Here is a 19,899-nt window from a genome sequence, read left to right as displayed (position 1 = left end):
TGTGTGTGTGTGTGTGTGTGTGTGTGTGTGTGTGTGTGTGTGTGTGTGTAAAATTTATTAGTATATATATATGCTAAATTTTTTAAATTAAAAAATAAATAAAATTTAAAATAAAAAATAAGGGAATGATAAACATAAAAGTTAGGATGTGCAAGAAAGGAGGACCACATAGGTAGACACAAATGTCTATTATTAAAGGTGTAAATTAACAGATATTACATATTAAAAAAATAATAAATAATAAGAGGACCATATGGGACCAATGATGATAGTGTACATGAAAGAAAGATTATGACAAATACAAATCTGTATAGTTGAGATCCACTTTAAAAAAGAGAGAAACCAACTCACTCCATCCCTAGAAAATTATCTATGTTCAAACCATTCTAGAAAGGACCTAATTGATCCATGTGAAGAGAACAGGATATTTGGTCCTGAGTCACATTGAGCAAAGTCACACTGTTATTAAAATTGAGTCACACCCAAAATAAATCAGCTCAGAGTGGGAGAAGTAAAGAAGTAAAGAACTTCTGGGTGGGCTGCCAGAACATACCCACCCAACAGGCAAGAAATGAGAAAAGAAAAAGATGAAGATTCTGGAGATCCTTCAAGCACATCCTGAAATAATCATTTTCAAAAAAAATTGACAATTGTTTACATTCTCTCTAAAAACTTTATCATTCTATGGACTCTATGAATAAGAAAGATTGCACTGTACAAGAATGCATTTAATAACTCCAGTTCACTCACTTTTGAAAATTTGCATTTAAAAAGGAGTTTTCAAGGGATACTGAAACTGTAAAAGTTAAAAATAACAAATCTAGAGCATTTCTTATACTTTTTCCTATAGGTGAAAAATTGTCTTTAAGAGTAGAAAAGTTCCCTCCCAAAGATATTGAAAGCTTTTAATTTTGTTAACGGGCAACAAATGTTCATAAAAAGTTACAGACTAATCCATATCACCAGCACCAAATGTTAGATTCTAAGGGCAGACAAAGCTGACTGAGGGAAAGAGAGCCATGTTCATTCAGCCTTATCACCCATGAATGCAGAAAGTGTCTTGTAGCATATGTACCATATACTCCAACTCCTTGGCCTGCCTACGTTAGAGAAGCTGAGTTTGAAATATTTCAGTGTATGTTCAAGAGCTGCTAATTAACATCACTTAAGCAAGTCTCCTATGAACAAACAAGTCAGTTTGATCTTTATATTATTCTGCCCCAGTGATGCCGGGGAGAACATTATTATCAGCATGGAGGGCTTACACTAGTAATAAAAATCATCATCATCATCATCATCACCTAACACAGTAATGAGTGCCTAATCCAGCAAACACAGCATTAAGTTCTCTCTCATTTAATATTTATAACATTATAAGAAATAGATTTAAAGAGTGTCAGTAGCTTGCCCAAGGCCTCTCACTAATAAGTGATACAGCCCATATTTAACTTGGTCTGTGCAAATTCATCAATCTGTTATTTCTAGTATTTATTGATCAGGTAATAAATTCACAGTTTAAATCTTCTCACAATGAATTCAACTTTGTTCCACTTCATCATTTCTACCATAAGCGTATGATATGCTTTCTGAAGTCAAGGTACTCACTCTGGGCCAACAGACTGCACAATAAGCCCATGCTATTTATCATGACATAAAAATTCACATGAATATTCTTTGCTAGTTTTATATTTTAGATTTATAGTTCTAAAAAGAAAACAGGTCACTTTTTAGATTCCATAACAGATTACGTTTTAAGTGTGAATAAAAATCATTGGATAGGGGCGCCTGGGTGGCTCAGGGGGTTAAGCCTCTGCCTTCAGCTCAGGTCGTGATCTCAGGGTCCTGGAGTCGAGTCCCGCATTGGGCTCTCTGCTCAGCAAGGAGCCTGTTCCTCCTCTCTCTCTCTCTCTCTCTGCCTGCCTCTCTGCCTACTTGTGATCTCTCTCTGTCAATAAATAAATAAAATCTTTAAGAAAAAAAAAATCATTGGGGGGCGCCTGGGTGGCTCAGTGGGTTAAAGCCTCTGCCTTCGGCTCAGGTCATGATCTCAGGGTCCTGGGATCGAGCCCCGCATCGGGCTCTCTGCTCAGCAGGGAGCCTGCTTCCTCCTCTCTCTGTCTCTGCCTGCCTCTCTGCCTCCTTGTCTGTCGAATAAATAAATAAAATCTTTAAAAAAAAAAAAAGTCATTGGATAAACTTTAAATATAAAATTAGCAATAAATGATAAAATGCCACAAAAAATGCCACAGTAGAGTCTGAGGTCTGCAAACTAGTGCCAAACCAGGGCCAGATGCCTATTTATATATATAAAGTTTTATCAGAACACTTAGTTTCATATTGTCTATGGCTGCTTTTGTGCTATTATGGCAGAGTTGAATATTTATGATTAAGACTGCCTGGGCCTCTACAGAAAGTTTGTTGACCCTGTCCTAGAAAACCCAAAAATAGAGTTGGCGTTGGAAGTGTGATAAAGAGTGATAAAGACTCGTGATCAAAAGTGGCTAAATACAGAACTGTCACCAGTCTGTAACAGCATGAAAATAACAACAAGGTTGTTTTTACCTTGAAGGTTTTCCTTCTTCAACAAAGAATTGAGTTGATTCATAGCGTTGAAGGTGAGAATGGACCCTACGGATGTTCTGTATCTATCAGAATGCTCAGTGTTGACATTCAGCCCCAGACTCTGAATTCCTTGTCCAGTCTCTATTCCTTCCAGGAGGGAAAGCTCATGAGGTAGAAAACTGGAAACTACACTATGAAGAGTTGGCTCCTTAGAATCTGGATCTATTAACCAGCATACCACCTAAATGGGTTCAAAGACATTTGTACACACTTAAGTTAAAAGGGGAAAATGCTCATTTCTAATCTCACTCCTTTTCATTTAATAATAATTCAGTGGTCTTCCCAGGAGAGAATGAAAGTATAACTGTAAATTGTATAGGGACCCATTTTTGATACTAGTGAGAGCAGTTTTCAAAGAAAGAAAACTTTAAAAAACTTTTCCATCACTACAGCCCTCCTGCTGATCTAGTTCTGAAATAGCCTTGAAATCCAAGTGCCTCTCAGATAATTAAAACCATATTTCTGAAAATGTAGATGGAATCTTCTCGACAAAGGCTGATTTTGGTTAAGCTACTATAATAAAAATGGGCCTATATAAGTTTCAGGTTTTTAAAAATTCTTTCAACATCATAAGAAGTGATACCATTAAAACTTTATACCCCAAATTTTAGAAAGCCTCTAGGCTTTCCCCTCAGGATGAGGGCCTGCCAACAGGGCCATCCAACAAATCATTTGATTGCTAATTTTAACTTCCCTGCCAGATTAGAAAATCTGTAGTTTCTTGTGTGTGTGTGTGTATGTATGACTTTTACTTCCTTTTCTTAAAAATTTAAATTCAGTTAATTAACATATACTATATTATTAGTTTCAAAGATAGAGTTCAGCGACTCATCAGTCTTATATAATACCAGTGCTCATTACATCACGTGACCTCCTTAATATCCATCACTCAGTTACCCCATTCCCTGCTCCCCAGCAACCCTCAGTTATTTCCTATGATTAAGAGTCTCTTATGGTTTATCTCCTGTAGTTTCTAACACAGTGATCTAGCCAATCAAAACTGAATTAGAATAAGGAAACCTAAGCCCTTTTCATAATTCTGACAATTATATGACTCAATTACTTCTGCACATTAAGAATGTAGTTTGATAGGGAAGTGTGATATTGTGGATTGTAATAAGAAATATAAATTTGGTCTTTGTCCCCATTTCTAGCACAGAACTTCTAAAACCTTGGAAATTTCCTAAACTGTGAGATAAAGGCATCTTTTGTCATGTTAATGAGGTGACTTTAGAAATGCCCCTAGGTTACCTAAGGGTGGGAGCTGGCTATCAGTAGAACGAATCCTGTGATTGGAGGGTTGGAACTTTCAGCTTGGCCCCTTGACCTGCTAGGAAGTGCTTGGAGGTTGAACTGATCACCTATGACCAATGATTTAATCAATCGTGCCTATGTAATGAAGGTTCCTTAAAATCCCAAAATGACAGAGTTTGGAGAGCTTCGAGGTTGATGAACACAGAGGTGCTGGCAAGAGTAGTGTGCCTAGGGGCGCCTGGGTGGCTCAGTGGGTTAAGCCTCTGCCTTCCGCTCAGGTCATGATATCAGAGTCCTGGGATTGAGCCCCACATTGAGCTCTCTGCTCAGCAGGGAGCCTGCTTTCCCCTCTCTTTCTGCCTACTGCTCTGCCTACTTGTGACTTCTCTCTCTGTCAAATAAATAAATAAAATCTTTAAAAAAACAAAAAAAGAATAGTGTGCCTAGACCAAGCATGGAATCTCCCTTCCATCTGATTAATTGAATCTGAAAGGAGAGGAGGTCACAAGAACCTCTCATTTATAGTCAGTCAGAAATAAAGGTAAGAACCTGGACTTAGAACTGGTATCTGACATCCTTGCCAGATGTCCTTGGAGGAAGGGGGATCCTTGGAATCTCTAATCTATAGTCACTTGGTCAGAAGCACAGGTGTTAACTTGGGCTTGCAGCTGGCCTCAAAATAGTGGGCAGTACTGTGGCACTGACCCTTAACCTGTGGAACCTGATGCTATCACGGGGGAGGGGGGGGTAGTATCAGAATTGAGCTGAATTGTAGGAAACCCAGCTAGTGTTTCCACATGTCATGATGATATGGGAGAAACCCTACAAACACATCAGAATTGGTCTCAGAACAATTTTACTTGTTGTCAGAGAAGTGGGTCTTACTAGAAGGGCCAGGCTCACAGAAACATACAGTTTATAAAGAAAAAAGATAAAAGGATAGGGGATGATGATGCTTTGATCCCTGGATGGCTACCTAGTGACCCATGTATGAAACTGTAGCTACACTACAGTTACTAAGGGTAAAAGTTACTAATGCAATTTAGAAATGGCAGACCTAACTCCTGAGGAGTTGGCTCATTGGATATATGAGTACATGAAAAACAGTAAGCATACTAAACATACAATCTCTTGGTTACTGTTATCTGCGATAGCTAAATAAAAGTAAAGGAAAGTGATAGGTCTGGACTTAATGGTAAACAAAATTCAGATCTGAGTCGGTCTGAACTTTAGCCATTAGTCTCCAAGTCAACTGTGCAGGGGCAACATGAAACAACCATAAGACCTCTGGTCACCAGTAAGATAATCCTGTAGGAGTGCAATACCTAGAAACGATCAAAACCAGGAAGTATAGTATGACAGAGTTGTTTCATTTTGTGGATCAGTATCATCAACTTCTTGTGGAACCTTTACTAAAATGGATTATGAGAGTAATTTAGGAGTGTTTGGTTTGGGATGATGCAGAATGAAAGAGCAGAGGGTTGATGTAGGACCCAGAGCTCACTATGGTACAATCGAAGTTGAGTGTATGTGATCCAGACACATGGGAGTTTATTCCTATGGGAAGAGTCCCTCTTCTCTTACAAATGCCAGCTGGAACGCTCCAGATGAAGCAGCTGATACTCTTCATATGCAAGCCATATGGGACTGCTTTATGATAACTGAGATATTTATCTGCTGAAATCTAACCATTACTCAGTCATAGTAAATGCTGTGCTTTAAGGCAGCCCCTTTCACACAGGCACTGCATATAACCTTACTGTTGCAAAACTGAAAGACAGTTTGGAAAGCCTCATCAAATTTGCCTTCTCAGCTTTCTCTCATAGGCTTTACAGATGGTAATAAAAACATTAGGTTTATTGACAAGAGAATGGGAAGAGTCAGGGGGAGGTCAAGAGACTTCCCAACAAGGTGGAAATTTTTAAAAGGTTAAGAAATAAGATGAATGTGAAGCAAATATTGATAGGAGCAAGGGAAAGAGGAAACAGAAAGGAAAGAGTCTCAGGACTCACCCCAGCAGGATGGAAATTTTTAGATGGTTATTAAGAAATGTGATGAATAAAATCAGTATTGATGGATTAAAAAAAGATTTTAATAAATCATCACCAAAGGTTGGGTGGGTCAAAGCAACCCCCATTAAATGGCCCCAAACAGGAGCACCTGGGTGGCTCAGGTCATGATCTCAGGGTCCTGGGACCAAGCCCTCCATCGGGCTCCCTGCTCGGCAGAGAGCCTGCTTCCCCCTCTCTCTGCCTGCTGCTGCTCTGCCTACTTATGATCTCTCTCTCTCTCTCTGTCAAATAAATAAATAAAAATTTTTTTAAAAGGGGGGGCTCCCAAACAAGACTGCTCTATTTACCATAATTTGGAGAAATTTAAAAAGCTTAAAGACATTAAGTTACAATGAGAAACCTGACCAGCAATCAGTGGTTAGGCAGATTAATCAAGTTAAAGACTGATAAAAGGGCTGGGGTCCCTTGGCTCAACCCCTCTCTGGGGACCCAAAGCCTTTAGACAATAGTAGGTAAAGCTGTCAGGGGGTAGAAAAGGGAAGTTCCTAGGACTCCTTGAAGGGAGATCTAAGAACCTTAGTACTAAAACCCATTGGTAAAGCCTTGACTTGGGCTACACTAGAATAAGAGAATTGCAAAAATTTAATGGTTGATAGGATTATGTAAACTGGAATGTTTAAGCAGGTATTATGTAAAGAAGTTGTATCTCCTGGGGTGCCTATGTAGCTTAGTCAGTTAAGTATCTGCCTTTGGCTCAGGTCATAATCCTAAGGTCCTGGGACCAAGCCCTGGCTCCCTGCTCAGCAGGGAGTCTGCTTCTCCCTCTCCTTCTGCTTCCCCACTTGTCATCAGGTGAGCACATGTGCTCCCTTTCTCTCTCAAATAAATAAAATCCTTGAAAAAAAAGAAAAAGAAGTGATATCGCCTTTACCTGAATATTTTATGATAATAGTGTTATGTCTGCCTAGGGAACACTTCCTCTACCTACCTGGTTTTATAAAACCAAAACACATTGATGTAGCCCTAATGGAGGTTATAATTAGAAATGTAAGAGTTGGCAGAATAAAGGAAAAAGTCTGTAGAAGAACTGATATGTTTGAACAGGCCTTAAATGAAGTCATTGGGTCTTTACCTGATTGCATTTTAGGGATGGACATTATGTCTAACAGAGGAACATGTCCCCTAATTAGTACTGTAAAACACAAGGCATATAAGTCCCACCCTTCAAGCAATGTTAAATGCTCAGTGTGAACCAGTAAGATTGCCTGAGCCCATACAGTGTGGAATGAAGCTTGAGTGTTGGTAGCAACAGATTCTTTGTGCAATAGCCCTATGTGGAGACTGGGGCTAATGGCAAGAGCTTGGGCATACCTCCCAACAATGCCTATGGGGACTTTAAACAAGAGGATTTCCATTTAAGGGTATTTATGGCCTTGCTATCTGATATTATTAATTGAAGTTATTCTTATGACTAAAGGATATACCATGACCTTGAAACCTGAAATACCTACCCAACACAGGTAATATCTGAGAAATGCTCTAATGGAGTTGGCAGTGCCCAGGAGAGTTCCATAATAAATTGGGAAAAGGTTATACAGGATCATGCTGCCTGGAGAATGCAAAGAAGAGATATTCAAGAGCAGGGAGCCTCTTTTTTCTTAGGCTTGACACTGGAATTGTGTGAAGAGCTGCTGCTGGATTCTATTGTCAATGACATCGCTCTATAAACAGCTCTTGACTGACAAAAAGATGCTAGGTTTGTGAATGGCAGTTCCAAAGTGAATGGACAATACCCTGTTTTGGAAAGTCATCATTCTATTCAAAGAAGATAGAAACGGATCATCTTGGTGTGCTGTATTGCATGCTATTTTCCTAGCAGTGATGAAAGAATTGAACACCTGGGAAAAGGCCCTATGTTTCCACTGGCTCATGAATAACGCCTGATAGCCTGGCCAAAATGTCAGTCAGGACAGCGATGGAGACCTAGCCTGTGAAACAGATGCTCCTACAGAAATTTGAAAGGGTACATTTAAGTAGAACACATTAATGCCTTTCACAAGAACTCCCTTCCAGGTTAGGAAGGTGACTAGAATTATCAAGCAGATGTCCCTACATGCCCCTTTGAAATGGTAATAGGTAATAGAATGTTCTTTATCAGATTCCTCTTGAAATGGTTGCCTGGACCCATGAATGAGGGTCCATGAATGAGGGGACTGAGCACAGGGTTTGCTGTAGTAATGCAGAGATGGGCTGAATCTAGACATATTCCTCCTGCACCCCCTGAGGCACAGAAAGCTAAAACAAACTATTCTGTCAACAAGAGAGTCAGAGACTGCAGATGGTTATTTGGCAGATTCCCCAGAAGGAAGGCCAGGAATATAGCTGTTAGGTGATACTAATGCTAGTAGCCTTGGGGAGGTACAAATAGGTCCATATAGGAACAGACATTGACTCTGGACCATGCTTTGCTTTCCTGAGTATAGGTACAAAAGTTCTGAGTGCTATAAAGGAACCAGAACAGAAGATACTGCACCAGTTTGGGTGGCTGACCATCATTTCTTCAGACCAAAGAACACACTTAATAGCCCATAACGCTCAACAAGGGGCAAAGAGATATCCTCAGTGCTAGTTTGATAGAGAATTGGAATGGACAGCTAAAATGGAGGAAGATAAAGACAGCAAGGGCTGGCATATAAGTCTTCATGAGTATGCTCTGCCATTCAACATGAACATGAATGGGGCTAAAGGTGTGTCCCCACTGGATGTGTTTCTCTGTTTTGATCTGGGGAAGTAAGGATGGGGAAGATGTTGATATACATTCTTCCCCACATCACCTCAACTTCTTTCCTCCTAGCTGATGCAGGGGTCACAGGACCAGGACTACAAGTATAAAGGATGGAAATGGTGATTCCTAAGCAAGAAATCAGAATCATGCCAAATGGGGTGAAGGCACATCCTGCCCCATCAGGCCCTTCAGAATTCTAACACAAAGCACTGAAGCATAGAAGGAAAGCATAGAAGGAAAAATGGTAGCTATGGGTAAAGAAATGAATAAATGGATTATGTAATGAAGAAAATCCAATATTAACGCCCCAAAAGAAGCTCTAAGCAAGAGATGATATTGTCTCTTATCTCAATTATGTTAGATGCCTGAAAGGGTGAAGCCGTATATAGATGACAATCCTCTTGTTTTTGGAACCTGGTAAAATCAAATGGAAGCCTACAAACATGAGATACATTTTCATATAATGATGATGCACTGGATAGTTAATAACTGAAATGGGATTCTAGTAATGTGCCAACTTCTTTTAACTTTTATTATTATTTTGCTATAATACTCACATTATAACAATCATGTTTGAAGACCAGGGGTGGGCTGTGACATTGTGACTTATAATAAATATGTATTGGTCCTCCTTCTCATTTCTGGCACAGAACTAAAATCCTTGAAATTTGCTAAACTGAGAGACGCCCCCTCCCAAAAAAAAAAGAAAAGAAAAGATGTCTTTTGTTATGTTAATGAGGTGGCTTTTGGAATGTCTCTAGGTCACCTAAGGATGGAGGATGGTTGCTAGAAGAACCATTCCTGTGATTGGAGGGTTGGAACTTTCGGTCCCACCCTCCTGGGATGGGGTAGTGGCTGGTGGCTGCACCAATGGCCAATGATTTAATCCATCATGCCTATGTGTGAAGTCTCCATAAAAACCCAAAAGGCAGGGTTTGGAGAGCTTCCAGGTCAGCGAATAAACGGAAATGCAGGGAGAGTGGTGTGTTTGGAGAGGGTATAGAAGATTCATGCCCCTTCTTACATATCTCTCCCTATTTATCTCTTCATCTGGCTACTGATTCATATCCTTTAATATCTTTTGTAAAAAAAAAAATCTAAGGAATAAAATGGTTTCATGAGTTCTGTGAGCCCCTTCAGCAAATTAATTGAACCCAAGGAGGGAATGGTAGGAAACTTTGATTTATAGCTGGTGGGTCAGAAGGACAGGTAACAACTGCATAGGCAGTGTCAGAATTGAGTTGAATTGTAAGATAATCAGCTGGTACCAGGGAATTGCTGGAGGTGTGGGGACCTCCCCACCACCACATTAGAAATTGGTGATCAGAAACCTTTTAGAGAATATTGAATAAGGTAGTTTGATGTAAAAGTTGACACATGTTTCTTATAAAAGTGAGATTTTAAAAATTAATAGTTTATCTTCTTGCATCAAAAGTGTTATGACTGACAAAACCAGCTATGCAATGTTTCAAGTAGTTTATGCAAAAAGTGCTATAATAAATCTGAGATGGTATAGTTTTTTGTTGTTGTTGTTTTTGTGTTTTTGGTATAGTAGTTTTAATGAGAAACTTGTATTAAATATATTCTCATTTTGGACTCTGGAACATCAAAATTTTTTTGAGTTCTTTTGTTTAAATTCAACTAATTAACATATACTGTATTATTAGTTTCAGAGATAGAGTTCAGTGATTCATCAGTGTTATATAATACCCAGGGCTTACCCCATACCTTCCCCACCCAGCAATTCTCAGTTTGTTTCCTATGATTAAGAGTATCTTATTGTTTGTCTCCCTCTCTGATTTTGTACTGTTTTACTTTTCCCTCTCTTTCTCTATGATCCTGTTTTTTTTTTGAATTCCACATGTGAGATCATATGATAACTCTTTCTCTGATCAACTTACTTATTTATATTTATATTTAACTTATTTATACCCCCTTGTTCTATCCACATTGTTGCAAAGGCAAGATTTCATTTTTTCTTTTAAGGTTGAGTAGTATGGAACATCAAAATTAAGTGACAACTTTTTATATCCAGGAAAGGTCAATTTAAAAACTACACAGAATTTATCACATGTAAACCAAGCCTAGCCTGAACTACAGAAAAGGATGATATCTTCAGTTTATCTGATACTGCCTTTGGAAATCTTTCCCTCAAAAAGCTAAAGAAACTAAGAAATCAAAATTTATCCTATTATTGATTATATTGCTAATAAGAACCAAGTAATATCATATATCAAATCAAAATTAATACTCCATACGCCTCATGTATCCAGTATCAACAGGAGGAAAAATGATACCCCTTTGAAAGCTATGATATTATAAATAAATGTCTTATGAAAATGTATTATACTGTAGAATATATGTTACAATAACATAAGTTACCCTTTCCTTAACTCAGAATCATCATTATGAGAAGTGTTTCATGCTTTGCTATTATAATAGCAAAGTTCTCAGGGGCTAGTAAGGTAATCTGTCTTATGCCAAATGGCCCTATCATTCTTTTTGACATCTTAGGTTTACACATTTTTCCTATTTTCTGCCTCTGTCTTCATTGATATTTGAAACATTCTCCTATCATATATTTAAATCTGACAGTTCTCATTCCATTTCTAATTTACTGAGAGAAAGAAAACCAAACATAACCAAAATCAAAAAATTTTTACATCTGTAAGGAAAGGTATGAACTTTAGTGCTTCGAATTTGTGGAATCTCTGTTTTTATCTACACAGAGGTAGTTGGTGCATCACATTCTGTTCTTGGTGAATGAGATTACTAGATAAAAGAGTGACTACTCTAAAAAATTTAAGCTTCATTGTTGGAGCTAAATAAATACCAAGTCATTTAAGAATTCACACAATGCATTAAAATTTTTTTTAAGTATGGTAAAAATTAAATAAGACATGAAACCTTAGGATCTTCATAACTTTGCATCAGGGAGATACCACAAGACAAGACAGAAGAAGACAGAAGAAGAATCTTATAGCTCTGGATGAAGTTATAGATGATAATAGAACGTTCTTTATCAGATTCCTCTTGAAAGCAGGATAGAAGGTACCACATTCTCTCTTTCACAGTCAGGCTTGGATCCAGAGAAGGTGGGACAAAACTGGAATGAATTTCTTTAGAAAACACACAAAAAGTCTTAAAGCAAACATTACACGCATTCATTTGAAGCAGGAATCTTTAATGAAAAGACTGAAAAGCCTAAGGGTCTAACTCCATGGAACCAATAATTCAGCATCTCACCTTATTCAGGTCTCACTGGCTACAAAGATGAAGTGCTACATATTCTAAAAATTACAGCTTGTGCTATGTAATTAATAATGCTCTATTTAATTAGGTGAAATATTTAAATACCAAGATTTCTAGGAATAAATTTACATTTCTCAGAATAAGGAGTTAAAAACATAAAAGGTATTATGAATTTTAAACGAACTCCCTATTTTTAAAAGATTTAGTATGAACATATAATGCTAGATCAAAAAAAAATGAAATTCAAGTATCTATTTAACATAACACATTTTCCCTCAAAACAACAGAAAAATATTCCATTCTTCATGGCATTCTTTAAAATGTTTACTTGTTAATTTTGCTCCTGTCTAAAACCATCTATCAGCTAGGTAATGCAACAACTGTAATCAAATCACAAGGTATTTCCAGATCATATCTCTCAATTCCATAGACATCTACAAAGGCTGTACAATTCAACTACTGTAGATGTTCAACTCATCTCTGTATCTAGATAAGTTCCAGACCCAGTCAATAACATGAAAAAAGTCTGAAAAGAAACTGCTATGATCCAATCTTCAAAAATAAACCCTCAAGGTGGCCAGGAAGTCCCTAAGTCTCCACTGACTTCAAGAAGAAAAGATAGTATCAGTAGTCCATGAGAATAAGTAAAGGGGAATAAAGGTGGTGCCTAAGACAAACATTCTAGTTAATAAATGAACTAAGGTACACAACAGTCACTATCCCACCCCCCAAAATTTTTAAGCCTAAAAATAAATTCTAGTTAAGTATCAGGAAGTTATTCTCAACAAACAGGTCATTATACTAATAGAGGTTATATTAAAATTATATGTTGATTAAGCCAATAGTGACTACTTACCAGGATGCTTTTGTTCCTTCTGCAATGAAAAATAATAAGCATCTCTTCCACCCCAGCATACTGCCAGACCAGCCACCAGGATGTCATCACAACCTTTAACAGGAATGCCATCATCTCTAATAGGGGTTTCCTGAGGTGAGCCAACAAAGTAAATCAAAAGTGAAATTGTTTAAAATCTCAAAACAAAGCCATTAAACTGAATGTTTAAAAAAAAAAAAAAAAAAAAAAAAAAACAAGGATTGGGGAGGAGCAAGATGGTGGAGGAATAGGAGACCTAAATTTTATCTGGTCACAGGAATTCAGATAGATAGCTATCAAACCACACTGAATACCTATGAACTCAATGGAAATCAAAGAAAAGAATATAGCAGTTCAATGAACAGAAAAGCGACCACTTTCTGGAGAGTAGGATATGCAAAGAAGGGAATCCAAGGCAGCCAGAGACCAGGGAGAGAGAAGTGATTGACTCCTTTTCTCTGAAGGCTGACTGAGGAGTGGGGCCCTGAGTTCTCAGCTCCTCTGGGGCCAGAGATTGGAAGGCTGCCATTTTCATTCTCACCTTCCAAAGCCATATGGAAAACATTCATGGAACAAAAGCTACTGAGAGTGAACCCAAGCAGATTACTCAGCTTGGCCCCTGACAAAAGCAGTGCAATTCCATCCACCTCAGGCAAAGACATTTGAGAACCACTGCAACAGGCCCATCTGCCAGAAGATCAGCAAGAATATCCAGCCAAGACCAAGTTAATCAATCATTGAGAACCACAAAACTCTGGCACTAGAGGAATAGAGCACATAGAATTCAAACTTTTTCCCCCATGATTCTTTAGTCTTTCAAAATTAATATTTTTAATTTTCTTTATTTTTTCTTTTTCTATTTTTTTTAATTTTTCTTCTTTCCTTTTTCAACTTACCTTATTTTCAGCTTATCTTATTATCTTTTCATCTAATTATTCCTTTTCTAAAATCCTTTTTGTCATTTTTACAGTCATATTCTATCCCTTCATTGTATTTAACCTTATTTTTTGTATATATATGTTTTTCTTTCTTTAAAGTTTTGGGATACAGTTTCTTCTAGGAGACAAAAATATACCCTAAATCTAGTGAATGGCTTTGTTCTACTCGCTCACCTGATCACATTCTCTCCTTTTTTTTTTTTTTTTAGTTTTTCTTCTGTCTTTTTTCAGCCAACTTCTTATCAATTCCTTTTTAAAAATCTTTTTTAATTTTCATCTTTATAGTCATATTCTATCCCTTCATTGTATTTACCATTATTTTTGTATATATATATTTTTTCTTTAAAATTTCAGGAGGCAGTTTCTTCTAGCAGACCAAAATATACTCAAAATGTAGTGTGTGGCTCTGTTCTATTCAGTAATCTGATAATATTATTTCTTTCCTTTTTTCTTTTTCTCCTTCATTTTCTCTCCAGTTTTGGGTCTCTAATGATTTGTTTAGTGTATATTTTCCAGGGTCCTTCTTACCCTTTTAGCATTTTGTTTTCTCATTCATCTATTCTCTGGACAAAATGACAAAACAGAAAAATTCACCTCAAAAAAAAGTACAAGAGGCAGTACTGACTGCCAGGGACCTAATCAATATGCACATTAGTAAGACATCAGAACTAGAGTTCATAATGATGATTATATAGATACTAGATGGGCTTGAAAAAAGCAAAGGAAGTACTAGAGAATCCTTTTCAGAAAAATAAGAGAACTAAAATCTAACCAAATCAAAATCAAAAGGCTATTAATGAGGTGCAATCAAATACGGAGGCCGTAACTGCTAGGATAAATGAGGTAGAAGAGAGAATTAGTAATATGGAAGAACAAACGATGGAGAAAAAAGAAGCTGAGAAAAAGAGATATAAACAACTACGTGATCATTAGGGGAGAATACGAGACTTAGTGATACCATAAGACAAAACAATATTAGAATCCAGAAGAAGAAGAAACAGAGGGAGGGGCAGAAGGTATATAGAGCAAATTATAGCAGAGAACTTTCCTAATTTGGGGAAGGAAACAGGCATCAAAATCCAGGAGGCACAGAGAACCCCTCTCAAAATCAATAAAAATAGGTCAACATCTATTTTTTAACATTAACATTTAACATTTTTTTAACATTAACTAATGTTAACTAACATTTTTAACGTTAACTAATGTTAATGTTAAGTTTCAGAGACAAAAGAAATTCCTGAAAACAGGACAAGAAGTCTGTAACCCACAATGGTGGAACATTAGATTGGCAGCAGACCTATCCACAGAGACCTGGCAGGACAAAATGGACTGGCATGATATATTCAGAGCACTAAACGAGAAAAATATGCAGCCAAGACAGCTAGGCTGTCATTGAAAATAGGAGAGACAAAACTTCCAGGAAAAACAAATAAACAAACAAAAAAGAACTTACAAACACCAAACCAGCACTACAGGAAATACTGAAATGGGTCCTCTTTGAAATACTGAAATGGGTCCTCTAAGCAAAGAGAGAGACTGAAATTAACATAGACCAGAAAGGAAGAAACAATACACAGTAACAGTCACCTTACAGACAATACAGTGGCACTAAATTCATATCTTTCAAGAGCTACCCTGAATGTAAATGGACTAAATGCCCTAATCTAAAGACACAGGGTATCAGATTGGATTAAAAAAAAAAGCAACAACAAAAAACAAGGCCCATCATTATGCTGTCTGCCAGAGACTAATTTTAGACCCAAGAACTCCTCCAGATATAAAGTGAGGGGGTGGAAAACCATTTACCATGCTAAGGGACATCAAAAGACAGCTGGGGTGGCAATCACTATATCAGACAGATTTTAAACCAAAGACCATAATAAGAGATGAGGAAGGACACTATATCATACTTTAAGGGTCTATCCAATATAATGATCTAACAATTTTAAATATCTTTGCCACTAACATTGGAGCAGCCTATTATATAAGCCAATTAATAACAAAATCAAAGAAACACATTGACAATATTACAATAATAATAAGGGACTTTAACACCCTCCTCACTGAAATGGATAGATCATCTAAGCAAAAGTCAACAAGGAAGTAAAGGCCTTAAATGACACACTGGACCAGATGGATTTCACAGATATATTCAGAACATTCCATCCCAAAGCAACAGAATACACATTCTTCTCTAGTGCACATGGAACATTCTCCACAATAGATCACATCCTGGGTCACAATCAGGTCTCAACCAGTATCAAAAGACTGGGATCATTCCCTGCATATTTTTGGAGCTCACTGCTTTGAAACTAGAACTCAATCACAAGAGGAAAATTGGAAAGAACCAAATACATGGAAGCTAAAGAGCATCCTACTAAAGAATGAATGGGTCAACCAGGAAATTAAAGAAGAATTGAAAAAATTCATGGAAAAAAATGAAAATGACAACACAACTGTTCAAAATCTTTGGGACACAGCAAAGACAGTCCTAAGAGGAAAGTATACAGCAATACAAGCCTTTCTCAAGAAATAAGAACAACCTAATGCTACACCTAAAGGAGCTGGAGAAAGCACAGCAAAGAAAGCCTAAACCTAGCAGAAGAGAATAATAAAGATCAGAGCAGAAATCAGTGAAATAGAAACCAAAAGAATAGTAGAACAGATCAATAAAACTAGGAGCTGGTTCCTTCAAAGAATTAATAAGATCAATAAACCCTGGCCAGACTTATCAAAAAGAAAAGAGAAAGGACCCAAATAAATAAAATCATGAAGGAAAGAGGAGAGATCAAAACCAACACCAAAGAAATGCAAACAATCATAAGAACATATTATGAGCAACTATACACCAGCAAATTTGACAAATTTGAAGAAGAAATGGATGCATTCCTAGAGACTTATAAACTACCAAAACTGTGAACCAGGAAGAAAAAAAAAAAAAACAAACCTGAACAGATCCATAACCAGTAGGGAAATTGAAGCAATAATCAAAAATCTCCCAACAAACAAGAGCACAGGGCCAGATGCCTTCCCAAGGGAACTCTACAAAACATCTAAAGAAGAATGGATACCTATTCTCCTGAAACAGTTCCAAGAAATAGAAATGGAAGGAAAACTTCCAAACCCATTTCATGAGTCCAGCATTACTTTGATCCCAAAAGCAGACGAAGACTCCATTGAAAAGAATTACAGACCAATATCCTTGATGAACATGGATGCAAAAATTCTCACCAATACTAGCGAATAGGATCCAATAATACATTAAAAGATTATTCACCACGACCAAGTGGGATTTATTCCTGGGCTGCAATGTTGGTTCAACATCTGCAAATTAATCAATGTGACACAATACATTAATAAAAGAACAAGGATCATATAATATTTGCAATAGATGCAGGAAAAGTATTTGACAAAGTACAGTTCTTGATTAAAACTCTTCAGTGTAGGGATAGAGGGAAAATACCTCAATATCATAAAAGCCATATATGAAAAGCCCACAGTATTATTCTCAATGGGGAAAAACTGAAAGATTTTCCCCTAAGGTCAGGAACACAGCAGGGATGTCCACTATCACCACTGCTATTCAGCACAGTACTGGAAGTCCTAGCCTAAGCAATCAGACTACAAAAAGAAGTAAAAGGCATATGAATCAGCAAAGAAGTCAAACACTCACTCTTTGCAGATGATATGATACTTTATGTGGAAAACCCAAAAGACTCCACTCCAAAACTGCTAGAACTCATACAGAAATTCAGTAAAGTGTCAGGACATAATATTAAAGCACAGAAATCATTTGCATTTCTACACATCAACAAGACAGAAGAAAGAGAAATTAAGGATTCAATTCCACTTATAATTGAACCTAAAACCATAAGTTACCTAGGAAAAAAATCCAACCAAAGAGGCAAAGAATCTGTACTCAGAAAACTATAAAGTACCCATGAAAGAAGTTGAGGAATACAAAAAGAAATGGAAAAAGTTTCATGCTCATGGATAGGAAAAACCAATATTGTGAAAATGTCTCTGCTACCTAGAGCAATCTACACATTTAATGCAAACCCTATCAAAATACTATCAATGTTTTTCAAAGAAATTGGACAAATAATTCTAAAATTTATATGGAACCAGAAAAGACCCCAAATAGAGGAATGTTGAAAAAGAAAAGCAAAGCTGGTGGCATCACAATTCTGGTCTTCAAGCTCTATTACAAAGCTGTAATCATCAAGGCAGCATGGTACAGTCACAAAAACAGACACATAGATCAGTGGAACAGAATAGGGAGCCCAGAAATGGACCTTCGACTCTATGGTCAACCAATCTTTGACAAAGCAGGCAAGAATGTTCAATGGAAAAAAAGACATTCTCTTCAACAAATGGTGTTGGGAAAATTGGACAGCCACATGCAGAAGAATGAAACTGGACCATTTCCTTACACCACACATAAATATAGACTCAAAATGGATGAAAGACCTCAATGTGAGAAAGGAATCCATCAAAATCCTTGAGGAGAACACGGGCAGCAACCTCTTCAACCTCAGCCACAGCAACTTCTTCCTAGAAACATCACCAAAGGCAAGGGAAGGAAGGGCAAAAATGAACTATTGTGACTTCATCAGGATGAAAAGCTTTTGCACAGCAAAGGAAACAGTCAATAAAACCAAAAGACAACTCACAGAATAGAAGATATTTGCAAATGACATGTCAGATAAAGGGCTAGTATCCAAAATCTATAAAGAACTTATCAAACTCAACACCCAAAGAACAAATAATCCAATCAAGAAATGGGCAGAAGACTTGAAGAGACATTTCTGCAAAGAAGACATCCAGATGGACAACAGACACATGAAAAAGTGCTCAATATCACTCCACATCAGGGAAATAAAAATCAAAACCTCAATGAGATACCCCCTCACACCAGTCAGAACGGCTAAAATTAGCAAGTCAGGAAATGACAGATGTTGGTGAGGATGTGGAGAAAGGGGAACTCTCCTACACTGCTGGTGGAAATGCAAGTTGGTTCAGCCACTCTGAAAAACAGTATGTAGTTCCTCAAAAAGTTGAAAATAGAGCTACTATATGATCCAGAAATTGCAGTACTGGATATTTACCCCAAAGACACAAATGTAGTGATCTAAAGGGGCACATGCACCCCAATGTTTATAGCAGAAATGTCCACAACAGCCAAACTATGGAAAGAGCCTACATGTCCATCAACAGATGAATGGATAAAGAAGATGTGATGTATATATACAATGGAATATTATGCAACCATCAAAAAATAAAATCTTGCCATTTGCAATGATATGGATGGAACTAAAGGGTATTACGCTAAGCAATATAAGTCAATCAGGGAAAGACAATTATCATATGATCTCATTGATATGTGGAATTTGAGAGATAAGACAGAGGATCATAGGGGAAGGGATGGAAAAATGAAACAAAATGAAACCAAAGAGGAAGATAAACAATAAGAGACTTTTAATCTCAGGACACTAACTGATTGCTGTAGGGAAGGGGGTGTGAAGGATGGGGTGGCTTGGTGATGGGCATTGGAGAGGGTATGTGCTATGGTGAGCACTGTGAATTGTGTAAGACATATGAATCGCAGACCTGTACCCCTAAAACAAATAATACATTATATGTTAATTTTAAAAAATAAATTAAAAAAAAACAATGATAATAATACAAAACTATTTGATTGGCAAAATTTCCAGATCTCTAAAATATGCATTATTTGGATGGTCATTTTTAGGTATGTGTAAGATCTTTCTAGGCTTTCCATCTATTAAGATAATTGTCACTATGAAAAATTTACCAAAGATTTCCTAAAATAGATCTATAATAATAAGTAAAATGGTTATTAACTAAATCTTTTTAAAGCTTCATTTTGAATTGCTGTAACTCAAACAGAAATAAAGACCATTTGAACACTACAAGCATCTTACTTCTTGGTGAAGAATCAGGCATGATTTGGTATCTGGATTCAACATTTTTTCTAAAATAAGGCATCTCCAACTTTATAAATATAGGTCAAAACCAGTTATATTGTTTGTAATTAGATCCCTAATACCTTGAAAATAAATGGCACATATTTGTTAAATTTAAGTGAAAAATTTTATCCCTCTAACCCCTAGCACAGAGAATATGCTCAATTTTATGTAT

General features: G+C 37.0%; 1 pseudogene; it reads right to left on the bottom strand.

The window, feature by feature from the left end:
• LOC111146266 overlaps positions 1–19,899 on the bottom strand; it is a 120,654-nt pseudogene that overhangs the window by 40,636 nt on the left and 60,119 nt on the right.

This window comes from Enhydra lutris, unplaced genomic scaffold (genome assembly GCF_002288905.1).
Source record: "Enhydra lutris kenyoni isolate GAN:26980312 unplaced genomic scaffold, ASM228890v2 scaffoldscaffold2, whole genome shotgun sequence".
NCBI classification, from domain to species: domain Eukaryota; kingdom Metazoa; phylum Chordata; class Mammalia; order Carnivora; family Mustelidae; genus Enhydra; species Enhydra lutris.
Note: the sequence above shows the minus strand (reverse complement) of the source record. Positions and strands in the feature narration are given on the sequence as shown.